The sequence below is a fragment of the Triticum aestivum genome, unplaced genomic scaffold (genome assembly GCF_018294505.1).
Source record: "Triticum aestivum cultivar Chinese Spring unplaced genomic scaffold, IWGSC CS RefSeq v2.1 scaffold42572-3, whole genome shotgun sequence".
Classification (NCBI taxonomy): Eukaryota; Viridiplantae; Streptophyta; class Magnoliopsida; order Poales; family Poaceae; genus Triticum; species Triticum aestivum.
This window is the reverse complement of record NW_025228086.1, coordinates 231,164-239,498: the sequence shown is the minus strand read 5'-3', so window position 1 is coordinate 239,498 and position 8,335 is coordinate 231,164.

Here is an 8,335-nt window from a genome sequence, read left to right as displayed (position 1 = left end):
ACTATATCTGAGAAGTTTGCGCTTAGTAAGGATTATATTGATGGGTTGCCTTTTACCATTGCACATGATGATTTTGATGAATGTAATATGCATGTGCTTGCTGCTCCTACTTGCAATTATTATGAGAGAGGAACTTTATCTCCACCTCTCTATGTTTCCAATACGATAGAATTGCAAGAAACTGTTTATACTATGCATTGGCCTTTACTTGGTGTGCATGAATTGTTCTTTTATGACATGACGATGCATAGGAAGAGAGTTAGACTTTGTTGTTTCATGATATATGTTACTTTGTGCTCACTACTAAATTACAAATCATTGTTACTTAAAATTGGCTTTGATATACCTTGGGATCCGGGTGAATCCATTACTTGAGCACTATATACCTAGCTTAATGGCTTTAAAGAAACCGCTGCCAGGGAGACAACCCGGAAGTTTTAGAGACTAATTTATTTCCAATGAGTGCTTTCATATAGTTTAAAAACAAAAAAAATAAAGAGGGGAACCTAAAAACTTTTCAAAAAGGAAAGTGAAAGTGAGAGAGACAAGCATTGTTGAAGTGGGAGAGCTCCTTGAACTTTATTCATGCTCATGGGAACTTTGTGAATCTTTATTATAGAAAATTTTCATCAAAAATAAACATCCTCTTGTACAATTCCATTTTATTATAAAAATAATGTGCCAAGGTTTGCCTTTAGGATGTTTACAATGCTTGTTGGTTTGTACGGTGCAGGACAGAAACTTTGGCTGGAGTGCTCGATTTTACATTTTTACCTAGAACGTCAAATGGTTCTGATTCCTTTTGCAATCTATTTCTGTACAAAGTTTTTATTTTTCCTAATTTTGGTATAATGTTTGGGGTAACATAAGTATGGTGGATGTTCAGATTGCTACAGACTGTTCTGTTTTTGACAGATTCTGTTTTTGATGCATAGTTTGCTTGTTTTGATGAAACTATCAATTTATATTAGTGGATTAAGCCATGAAAAAGTTATGTTACAGTAGACACAATGCAAAAACAAAATATGAATTGGTTTTCTACAGTACTTAGAGTAGTGATTTGCTTTATTATACTAACGGATCTTACCGAGTTTTCTGTTGAAGTTTTGTGTGGATGAAGTGTCTAATCGAGGAGGTTTCGATATAAGAAAAAGGAAGAGAGGCAAGAGATCAAGCTTGGGGATGCCCAAGGCACCCCAAGTAAATATTCAAGGAGACTCAAGCGTCTAAGCTTGGGGATGCCCCGGAAGGCATCCCCTCTTTCTTCAACAATTATCAGTATGTTTTCGGATTCCTTTCGTTCATGTCATATGTGCAACCATGGAACGTCTTTTGCATTTAGTTTTCACTTTTCTTTTATGCACCATGCTGGTATAAGATAGTCCTTGGTTGATTTACAGAATGCTCATTGCACTTCACTTAATTCTTTTGAGCATGGCTTTATAGAATGCTTTCATGTGCTTCGCTTATATCATTTGAAGTTTGGATTGCCTATTTCTCTTCACATAGACAACCGCCATTTGTAGAATGCTCTTTTGCTTCACTTATATTTGTTAGAGCGTGGGCATATCTTTTGTAGAAAGAATTAAACTCTCTTGCTTCACTTATATCTATTTAGAGAGATGAAAGGAATTGGTCATTCACATGGTTAGTCATAAAATCCTACATAAAACTTGTAGACCACTGTATATGATATGTTTGATTCCTTGCAATAGTTTTGCGATATAAATGTGGTGATATTAGAGTCGTGCTAGTTGAGTAATTGTGAAATTGAGAAATACTTGTGTTGAGGTTTGCAAGTCCCGTAGCATGCACATATGGTGAACCTTTATGTAACGAAGTTGGAGCATGAGGTGTTTTTTGATTGTCTTCCTTATGAGTGGCAGTCGGGGACGAGCAATGTTCTTTTCCTACCAATATATCCCTCTTGGGGCATGCGTAGTAGTACTTTGCTTCGAGTGCTAAGTTGACTTTTGCAATAAGTATATGAGTTCTTTATGACTAATGTGAGTCCATGGATATACGCACACTCATCCTTCCACTTTTCTAGTTTCTATTTTACCGCACAACTTTCGCCGGTAGCATAAACCCATTATTTACCCTCCTCAAAACAGCCACCATACCTACCTATATGCCATTTCCATAGCCATTCCGAGATATATTGCCATGCAACTTTTCACCGTTCCGTTTATTATGACACATTTCATCATTGTCATATTGCTCTTTTCATGATCATGTAGTTGACATCGTATTTGTGGCAAGGCCACCTTCATAATTTTCATACATGTCACTCTTGATTCATTGCATATCCCGGTACACCGCCGGAGGCATTCATATAGAGTCATATTTTGTTTTAGCTTTGAGTTGTAATTCTTGAGTTGTAAATCTATAAAAGTGTGATGATCTTCATTATTAGAGCATTATCCAAGTGAGGAAAGGATGATGAAGACTATCCCCCACAAGTCGGGATGGGACTTCGGACTTTATAAAAATAAAAGAGGCCAAAGAAGCCCACAAAAAAGATAAGGAAAAAAAGAGAAAGAAAAAAAAGGAAAAGAAAAAAGGGAAAAAAAGAAAAAAAATGAGAGAAAAAGAGATAAGGGACAATTGCTACTATCTCTATTTCCACACTTGTGCTTCAAAGTAGCACCATGATCTTCATGATAGAGAGTCTCCTATTATCGATGTCAAAACCGGCGGATCTCGGGTAGGGGGTCCCGAACTGTGCGTCTAGGCGGATGATAACAGGAGACGAGGGACACGATGTTTTTACCCAGGTTCGGGCCCTCTTGATGGAGGTAAAACCCTACTTCCTGCTTGATTAATATTGATGATGTGGGTTACAAGAGTAGATCTACCACGAGATCAAGGAGGCTAAACCCTAGAAGCTAGCCTATGGTATGATTGTTGTTCGTCCTATGGACTAAGGCCATCCGATTTATATAGACACCGGAGAGGGCTAGTGAGGGAGTCCTGGATTAGGGGGTGTCCGGATAGCCGGTCTACCATCATCAGCCGAACTATCATCGGCCCGACTATCATCATCGACCGGACTCCAAGACTATGAAGATACAAGATTGAGGACTTCGTCCCGTGTCCGGATGGGACTTTCCTTGGCGTGGAAGGCAAGCTTGGCGATACGGATACGTAGATCTCCTACCATTGTAACCGACTCTATGTAACCCTAGCCCTCTCCGGTGTCTATATAAACCGGATGGCTCTAGTCCGTAGGACCGAACAACAACAACCGTTACAATCATACCATAGGCTAGCTTCTAGTGTTTAGCCTCCTTGATCTCGTGGTAGATCCACTCTTGTAAACATCCACAATATCAATATCAATCAAGCAGGACGTAGGGTTTTACCTCCATCAAGAGGGCCCGAACCTGGGTAAAACATCGTGCCCCTTGTCTCCTGTTACCATCCGCCTAGACGCACAGTTCGGGACCCCCTACTCGAGATCCGCCGGTTTTGACACCGACATTGGTGCTTTCATTGAGAGTTCCTCTGTGTCGTCACCGATAGGCTTGATGGCCTCTTCAATCGACAACGACGCAGTCCTGGGTGAGACTTTTCTCCCCGGACAGGTCTTCGTATTCGGCGGCTTCGCACTGCGGGCCAACTCACTTGGCCATCTGGAGCAGATCGAAAGCTACACCCCTGGCCGTCAGGTCAGGTTTGGAAGCCTAAACTTCACGGCCGATATCCGCGGGGATTTGATCTTCGATGGATCTAAGCCACAGCCGAGCGTGCCGCGCTGTCACGATGGGCACGACCTAACTCTGCCGCCGAACAGCACCTTGGAGGCCGCACACGAATCCGCTCCGACCCATAGTCCGGAGTCGATCTCTCAGATCAAGGACGGATGGCTGGACACCGCCTCGGGAGCTGCAACTTCTACGGAAATGGAGCCGAACACTTACCTTGTCCCGCATAAAGCTCATGACTCCGAGGTGCCGGACTCTCTGCCGGACTCCGAACCTCCTGCGCCCCTGCCAGTCGAATCCGACTGGGCGCCGATCATGGAATTCACCACTGCGGACATCTTTCAGCACTCACCCTTCGGCGATATCTTAAATTCACTGAAACATCTCTCACTATCCGGAGAGCCCTGGCCGAACTACGGCCAGGATGGTTGGGACGCGGACGACGAAGAAATTCAAAGCCCACCCACCACCCACTTCGTAGCCACCGTCGACGATCTAACCGACGTACTCGACTATGACTTCGAAGACATCGATGGTATGGACGATGATGCCGGAGACTATCAAGAACCAGTGCCTACAGGACACTGGAAGACCACCTCGTCATACGACATATATATGGTGGACACCCCAAAAGATGGGGACGGCGAAGAAGCAACGGAGGCCGATTCCTTAAAGAAACAGCCCAAGCGCCGACATCAGCAGCGCCGCTCTAAATCCCGCCACAACAAGAATAGAGATTCCGGCACAGGAGATAATAACACCCTAGAAAGTGCCAAAGACAACCCCCTCTAGCACGATCCAGCGCAGGAGGAGCCAGAAGCAAGCCCTCACGAGAGGGCGGCAGACGAAGAGGTCGAGGATGATAATTACTTACCTCCCTCCGGAGACGAGGCAAGCCTCGACGACGAAGAATTCGTCGTGCCTGAGGATCCCGTCGAACAAGAGCGTTTCAGACGCAGGCTAATGGCCACGGCAAACAGCCTAAAGAAAAAGCAGCAACGGCTTCAAGCTGATCAAGACCTACTGGCCGATAGATGGACCGAGGTCCTCGCGGCCGAAGAGTATGAACTCGAACGCCCCTCCAAAAGTTACCCAAAATGCAAGTTGCTCCCCCGACTAGAAGAGGAAACATACAAACCTGCATCACCAGCGCACAATACGGCAGACCGACCACCTCGTGGCCGCGACAGAGAGGCGTGCAAGCCCTCCACCAAAACCGTACCCCGGCATCGCTCAAAAAGCATGAAGCCACGGGGGAACGCGCCGGACTTGCGGGATATATTGGAGGACAAGGCAAGACAATCCAGATCTATCTATGGATCATGTGGGCGCCCCGAGACCCACGACGAATACCGTCGCGCCGGATACAACTACTCCGGCCGGGCCGAACACAGTAGACAACGCTCTCTCGAGCTACGTCGCGATATTGCTCAATACAGAGGCGCCGTGCACCCACTATGCTTCACCGACGAAGTAATGGATCATCAAATCCCTGAAAGGTTTAAACCCGTTAATATCAAATCCTACGATGGCACAACAGACCCCGCGGTTTGGATTGAGGATTATCTCCTCCATATACATATGGCCCGCGGCAACGATCTTCACGCCATCAAATATCTCCCGCTCAAGCTTAAAGGACCAGCTCGGCATTGGCTTAACAGCCTGCCCGCAGAGTCAATTGGATGCTGGGAAGACCTGGAAGCCACATTCCTCGACAACTTCCAGGGCACGTATGTGCGACCACCGGACGCAGATGACCTAAGCCACATAATCCAGCAGCCAGACGAATCGGCCAGGCAATTCTGGACACGGTTCTTAACAAAGAAAAATCAAATCGTCGACTGTCCGGATGCAGAGGCCCTCACTGCCTTCAAACATAACATCCGCGATGAATGGCTGGCCCGGCACCTAGGACAGGAAAAGCCGAAATCCATGGCAGCCCTCACATCACTCATGACCCGCTTCTGTGCGGGAGAGGATAGCTGGCTAGTTCGCAGCAACAACCTCAGCAAAAATGCTGGCAGTCCGGATACCAAGGACCGCAATGGCAGGTCGCGTCGAAACAAAAACAAACGCCGCATTAACGGCGACAACAATGAGGATACGGCAGTCAACGCCGGATTCCGAGGCTCCAAGCCCGGTCAACGGAAGAAGCCATTCAAAAGAACCACTCCGGGCCCGTCCAATTTGGACCGAATACTCGACCGCTCCTGTCAAATACATGGAACCCCCGAAAAGCCAGCTATCCACACCAACAGAGATTGTTGGGTATTCAAGCAGGCAGGCAAATTAACCGCCGAAAACAATGACAAGGGGCTACACAGCGATGACGAGGAAGAGACCCGGCCGCCGAACAACAGAGGACAAAAGGGATCCCCCCTCAAGTTCGGACGGTAAACATGATATACGCAACGCATATACCCAACAGGGAGCGGAAGCGTGCACTAAGGGACGTATACGCGATGGAGCCAGTCGCCCCAAAATTCAACCCATGGTCCTCTTGCCCGATCACTTTCGATCGAAGAGACCATCCGACCAGTATCCGCCATAGCGGATTCGCCGCATTGGTCTTAGACCCAATCGTCGATGGATTTCACCTCACGAGAGTCCTGATGGACGGCGGCAGTAGCCTGAACCTGCTTTATCAGGATACAGTGCGCAAGATGGGCATAGACCCTTCAAGGATTAAACCTACACAGACAACCTTCAAAGGCGTCATACCAGGTGTCGAGGCCAGTTGTACAGGCTTAGTTACACTGGAAGTGGTCTTCGGATCCCCGGATAATTTCCAAAGCGAGGAGTTAATCTTCGACATAGTCCCATTCCGCAGTGGCTATCACGCTCTGCTCGGACGAACCGTGTTCGCAAAATTCAACGCGGTGCCGCATTATGCATACCTTAAGCTCAAGATGCCAGGCCCTCGTGGAGTCATCACGGTCAATGGAAACACGGAACGCTCCCTCCGAATGGAGGAACATACAGCGGATCTCGCGGCAGAAGTACAGAGCAGCCTTTTAAGGCAATTTTCAAGTCCAGCCGTTAAACGACCGGACACGGCCAAACGCGCCCGGAGCAACATCAACCAAGACCACCTGGCACGTTTCGAGCACGCGTAGCAATGCGGCCTCAACCCCAGCCCTCGCACAATTGTAATACAAACTCTCCGCGTACATAATTACGCCTTGGAGATACCATGGGCATAGGGGGAGGCTCAACCACAACAGACCCAGAGTGCGGTTCGACCAAACCAGGGGCTCCCAAGTGTGTCGCTCTTTTTATCTTTTATTTCTCTCTTTTTTATACAGAACTCTGCCCGGCGGCGAACCTGCCGAACTCATGATGCAACAGCCAGGGAGGGACAAAGGCTGCGACGAACACTCAGGTGGTCTCCATTATGAGCATTAAATTTGTTAAATACACCATTCCGCGGCCTACCCCTGGAGGGAGACGCCTTTAATTCGTCCAATCCCTTGCTTTCTCCACTATTTGTATCATTCCGCACTCATAGCATATCTTCTTGAATAAAATGCAGCACTTTTTGCCCATAATTGCATTACCTTATATATATATATGTTCATTTACGACATGTTGCATCCGTACATTTTGGTACGGCCAAATACACCAGGGGCTTATGTTCCCCGCATTACGGTGTGATAAAGTCGAACACTTTCACAAGTGCGGCACCCCGAACTTATAGCATTATATGAATCGGCTCCGAATCATGTCTTGGGTCAATAGTTGGGTTTGCCCGGCTCCCAAGTTTGGCACCTTACGTTCCGTTCTATCGGCTAAGGTAGCACTGGGAGAACCACTGCGACTGCGCCCCGGTTGAGCCGGGTTAACGCCTCAGTGGAGAAAGCTAAAACTGACTGTCATGATAAGGCGAGAGACTGGTCGCTGTTCAAGAGGTCTTTTCGGGTCCTTAAAGACCTACGCCGCTTCGAGCGAAGTACCGGATAATGTCTGACGAAGGCGTGGATAGCGCCCCGAATTCGGTCTTCCGAATACTAGGGGCTTCACCGAAATTTAAAATTATAGAATTCTATGGCTACGTGAGAGTGTTCAAGCACTATAAGTCCGGTTGCCTTGTTCGTTGTGTTGAGCGCCTCCCTAGATGGACCCAAAAATGGGAACAAGAGTGCTCAAGTTTATCCCGAACACCCCAGCACTCGTCGCATGGGGGCTGAAGCCGACGACTTGCCATCTCTCAGATTTAATAAACGGCCGCACAGAATGTAATATTTTAAATTAACAAGCGTTGCTTAGCGCATATGAACAAATTTTTCAGCGCACAGGATAACACATTGCGAATTTACTCAATAATTACATCCCTGGGGCACTCATCCGCAATCTTGCGGGCACCCTTCAGGACAGTCTTATAGTACATCTCGGGCGTACGATATTCCTTGCCCGCTGGTGGCGCATCAGTGATTAGCTTCTCCGCATCCAGCTTGCCCCAATGCACCTTTGCATGGGCAAGGGCCCGACGAGCACCTTCAATACATGCGGAGCGCTTGATAACCTCCACCCAGGGGCACCATCCACCAACCGTCGCACGAGGCCGAAATAGCTCCCAGGCATGGCCTCTCCAGGCCATAGCCGGACTATGAGGCCCTTCATGGCCTGCT